Raw genomic sequence first — 5,604 nt, forward strand, 5'->3', positions numbered from 1 at the left:
ATCATGCTAATTTCTCACATTAACATGCTAATCCCTCACATTAACATCATGCTAATTTCTCACATTAACATCATGCTAATCTCTCACATTAACATGCTAATCCCTCACATTAACATCATGCTAATTTCTCACATTAACATGCTAATCCCTCACATTAACATCATGCTAATTTCTCACATTAACATGCTAATCCCTCACATTAACATCGTGCTAATCTCTCACATTAACATGCTAATCCCTCACATTAACATCATGCTCATCTCTCACATTAACATAACTAGCCCCGCCAACTTCTTTATGACCCTTGGGCTACACCCATTTTAAACCTTTTAAAACACATTGTCCTGCGGAGGGAGCTGGTAGGAACGTCGGGTTGCTCGGTCAATGGCCTGCAGGGTCAACGGCGGCGTGGTGTATTCCGCAAATATGGCCCACTGTGAGGGCGGGCACAAGCCGGCGTGAGTAGGTGAAACGTTGAGTTTTATAAGGGCACCACGGGGTGACCAGCCCCTCCCCACCCAGCCCCACCCCTCCCACCCCCCACCCCTCCCACCCCCCACCCAGCCCCACCCTCCCCACCCAGCCCCTCCACACCCTCCCCACCCAGCCCCTCCCCACCCTCCCCACCCAGCCCCTCCCCACCCTCCCCACCCAGCCCCTCCCCACCCTCCCCACCCAGCCCCTCCACACCCTCCCCACCCAGCCCCTCCCCACCCTCCCCACCCAGCCCCTACTCACCCTCCCCACCCAGCCCCTCCCCACCTTCCCCTCCCCACCCAGCCCCACCCCACCCAGCCCCACCCCCCTCCCACGCCCCACCCTCCCATTTTTGTCATTACCTCCCGTGGCCACCAGTCCCTTCATACTCTCAGCTGACTCCCGTGTCATTAGCTTCCGTGGCCACCAGTCCCTTCATACTCTCAGCTGACTCCCCTGTCATTACCTCCCGTGGCCACCAGTCCCTTCACACTCTCAGCTGACTCCCGTGTCATTAGCTTCCGTGGCCACCAGTCCCTTCATACTCTCAGCTGACTCCCGTGTCATTACCTCCCGTGGCCACCAGTCCCTTCACACTCTCAGCTGACTCCCGTGTCATTAGCTTCCGTGGCCACCAGTCCCTTCACACTCTCAGCTGACTCCCCTGTCATTACCTCCCGTGGCCACCAGTCCCTTCACACTCTCAGCTGACTCCCGTGTCATTAGCTTCCGTGGCCACCAGTCCCTTCATACTCTCAGCTGACTCCCGTGTCATTACCTCCCGTGGCCACCAGTCCCTTCACACTCACAACTGACTCCCCTGTCATTACCTCCCGTGGCCACCAGTCCATTCGCACTCACAACTGACTCCCCTGTCATTACCTCCCGTGGCCACCAGTCCCTTCACACTCACAGCTGATACCCCTGTCATTACCTCCCGTGGCCACCAGTCCCTTCGCACTCACAGCTGACTCCCCTGTCACTACCTCCCGTGGCCACCAGTCCCTTCGCACTCACAACTGACTCCCCTGTCATTACCTCCCGTGGCCACCAGTCCCTTCCCACTCACAACTGACTCCCCTGTCATTACCTCCCGTGGCCACCAGTCCCTTCCCACTCACAACTGACTCCCCTGTCACTACCTCCCGTGGCCACCAGTCCCTCCCCACTCACAACTGACTCCCCTGTCATTACCTCCCGTGGCCACCAGTCCCTTCCCACTCACAACTGACTCCCCTGTCATTACCTCCCGTGGCCACCAGTCCCTTCACACTCACAACTGACTCCCCTGTCACTACCTCCCGTGGCCACCAGTCCCTTCACACTCACAACTGACTCCCCTGTCATTACCTCCCGTGGCCACCAGTCCCTTCCCACTCACAACTGACTCCCCTGTCACTACCTCCCGTGGCCACCAGTCCCTTCCCACTCACAACTGACTCCGGTCATTACCTCCCGTAGCCACCTGTCCCTTCACACTCACAACTGACTCCCCTGTCATTACCTCCCATGGCCACCAGTCCCTTCGCACTCACAACTGACTCCCCTGTCATTACCTCCCGTGGCCACCAGTCCCTTCGCACTCACAGCTGACTCCCCTGTCACTACATCCCGTGGCCACCAGTCCCTTCACACTCACAACTGACTCCCCTGTCACTACCTCCCGTGGCCACCAGTCCCTTCATACTCTCAGCTGACTCCCGTGTCATTACCTCCCGTGGCCACCAGTCCCTTCACACTCTCAGCTGACTCCCGTGTCATTAGCTTCCGTGGCCACCAGTCCCTTCACACTCTCAGCTGACTCCCCTGTCATTACCCCCCGTGGCCACCAGTCCCTTCACACTCTCAGCTGACTCCCGTGTCATTAGCTTCCGTGGCCACCAGTCCCTTCATACTCTCAGCTGACTCCCGTGTCATTACCTCCCGTGGCCACCAGTCCCTTCACACTCACAACTGACTCCCCTGTCATTACCTCCCGTGGCCACCAGTCCATTCGCACTCACAACTGACTCCCCTGTCATTACCTCCCGTGGCCACCAGTCCCTTCACACTCACAGCTGATACCCCTGTCATTACCTCCCGTGGCCACCAGTCCCTTCGCACTCACAGCTGACTCCCCTGTCACTACCTCCCGTGGCCACCAGTCCCTTCGCACTCACAACTGACTCCCCTGTCATTACCTCCCGTGGCCACCAGTCCCTTCCCACTCACAACTGACTCCCCTGTCATTACCTCCCGTGGCCACCAGTCCCTTCCCACTCACAACTGACTCCCCTGTCACTACCTCCCGTGGCCACCAGTCCCTCCCCACTCACAACTGACTCCCCTGTCATTACCTCCCGTGGCCACCAGTCCCTTCCCACTCACAACTGACTCCCCTGTCATTACCTCCCGTGGCCACCAGTCCCTTCACACTCACAACTGACTCCCCTGTCACTACCTCCCGTGGCCACCAGTCCCTTCACACTCACAACTGACTCCCCTGTCATTACCTCCCGTGGCCACCAGTCCCTTCCCACTCACAACTGACTCCCCTGTCACTACCTCCCGTGGCCACCAGTCCCTTCCCACTCACAACTGACTCCGGTCATTACCTCCCGTAGCCACCTGTCCCTTCACACTCACAACTGACTCCCCTGTCATTACCTCCCATGGCCACCAGTCCCTTCGCACTCACAACTGACTCCCCTGTCATTACCTCCCGTGGCCACCAGTCCCTTCGCACTCACAGCTGACTCCCCTGTCACTACATCCCGTGGCCACCAGTCCCTTCACACTCACAACTGACTCCCCTGTCACTACCTCCCGTGGCCACCAGTCCCTTCACACTCACAAAGGACTCCCCTGTCATTACCTCCCGTGGCCACCGGTCCCTTCACACTCACAACTGACTCCCCTGTCACTACCTCCCGTGGCCACCAGTCCCTTCGCACTCACAACTGACTCCCCCGTCATTATCTCCCGTGGCCACCAGTCCCTTCGCACTCACAACTGACTCCCCCTGTCATTACCTCCCGTGGCCACCAGTCCCTTCACACTCACAACTGACTACCGTCATTACCTCCCGTGGCCACCAGTCCCTTCGCACTCACAACTGACTCCCGTCATTACCTCCCGGGGCCACCAGTCCCTACACTCACGACTGACTCCCGTCATTACCTCCCGTAGCCACCAGTCCCTTCACACTCACAGCTGATACCCCTGTCATTACCTCCCGTGGCCACCAGTCCCTTCACACTCACAACTGACTCCCGTCACTACCTCCCGTGGCCACCAGTCCCTTCACTCACAACTGACTCCCGTCACTACCTCCCGTGGCCACCAGTCCCTTCACACTCACAACTGACTCCCGTCACTACCTCCCGTGGCCACCAGTCCCTTCACACTCACAACTGACTCCCGTCACTACCTCCCGTGGCCACCAGTCCCTTCACACTCACAACTGACTCCCGTCACTACCTCCCGTGGCCACCAGTCCCTTCACACTCACAACTTGACTCCCGTCACTACCTCCCGTGGCCAAGCCTGGGCTTAGGCCACCACGTATCGGCTTCACAAGCGAGCTGGCCCAGCACAAGCGGCGGCTCTTCGTCGCCGCGTGGACATTCACATCAGCGAGCCGAACGCCCGAAACAACGCGGACGGTCGATGGGACGCCCACGAACAACTCTGTAGATTCCTGGAGTGGGGGGGGGGGTCCACGTTTATTGACGGAAATTCTCAAAACACGGAGGGGAAGAGGGGTGTTTGGGGGGGGAGGGGGGGAAACCGAGCTGCCTTGGACCATCTCAGACGAAGACACAACCACGACGACAAATTACATCCCTCCACCCCCTTTCCTTCGTGCGGCCCGCCTGAAACACTCTTCGATTGCGATGTTTTGGGAGCTACGCGCACTTTTAAATCGTCGTCCGGATTGAGAACTCATTTCTTTAGAGTTGCTTTTTGTGTTCAAGTTCCACCGTCCTCCCGCCCTCCCCCATCAACCGCGGTTGACCACGTACGTACCCCGGCGCGAAACTCAACGTACGTACGTCCGCCCACGGCTGCGACAATGAACGACAGATCAATGAGCACCGACCATCAGGCAAACTCCGGTCACTCTCGCAGCGGCGGCTTTCGGCCAACCCGTCGAACAAAGACGGTCAACGCGTCGCGCGGCGCTTTCAGGGGCCGTCTGGAACGCTCTTCAATTTGGATATCGAGCAAGCCACAGGGAGGCTACGCGCGCTTTTAAATCATCGCCCAGATTGACGACTTATTTCTTCAGAACGGCTTTCCGTGTTTAAGTTCGTCGTCCGATGAGCCGTGGCTGGCCACGTAAGTACGGGCGTGAAAGTTCAACACCCGTACGTACATCCACCTCCCCCGGGGGCGAACGGCTTTAAGGTGGGAACCGCACAGGGTCGACGAGTCTTAACCGATGACAGCCGCGGAACAACTCAAAGGAGCGAGACACGTGGCGGCGGCGGCGGGGGGCGGGGGGTGTGAGACACAAACCACCCACGCGCACGTCGGAGAGAGGTGACGCGAGACGCGATGGAATGAAAGAGCGGGGACACATTGACAGCAGCAGCAGGATCGTGTCACGATCCGCGTGCGGTGACACACACACCGCGTGAGTGTGTACACGGGGTGGGGGGGGAGACACAAACCACCCACACGAACGTCGGAGAGATGTGACGCGAGACGCGATGGAATGAACGAACGGGGACACATTCACAGCAGCAGCAGCAGCAGGATCGTGTGCTGGTGGGTATCACGATCCGTGTGCGGTGACACACACACCGCGGGAGTGTGTACACGGGGGGGGGGGGGGGGGCGTCCTCAGCCTTCTCTTAGGGGGAGGGTGTGAAGCTCACATCTACACAATCGTAAAACGTGACTAAAATTTACTGCAGGCAAACGCACGGTTGCGACATATACATATATTTAATTACCTTACTCTCACTTTATCATTATTTTTTCCTTCGTGTCCTCGTTATATATTCATCATCTTGATTTTCTTAGCGCAGATCGGAACTGTGTTAGTTTTGCGCGCAAAGCGTTATGCAGTCTAAACCGTATCACTGTGTGTGTGTGTGTGCGTGACTGTGAAACCATTGTGGCTGGGTTTGTGCGCTCGTG

Source organism: Lethenteron reissneri, chromosome 62, assembly GCF_015708825.2.
Source record: "Lethenteron reissneri isolate LAM-NWPU_2019-01 chromosome 62, ASM1570882v1, whole genome shotgun sequence".
Taxonomy (NCBI): domain Eukaryota; kingdom Metazoa; phylum Chordata; class Hyperoartia; order Petromyzontiformes; family Petromyzontidae; genus Lethenteron; species Lethenteron reissneri.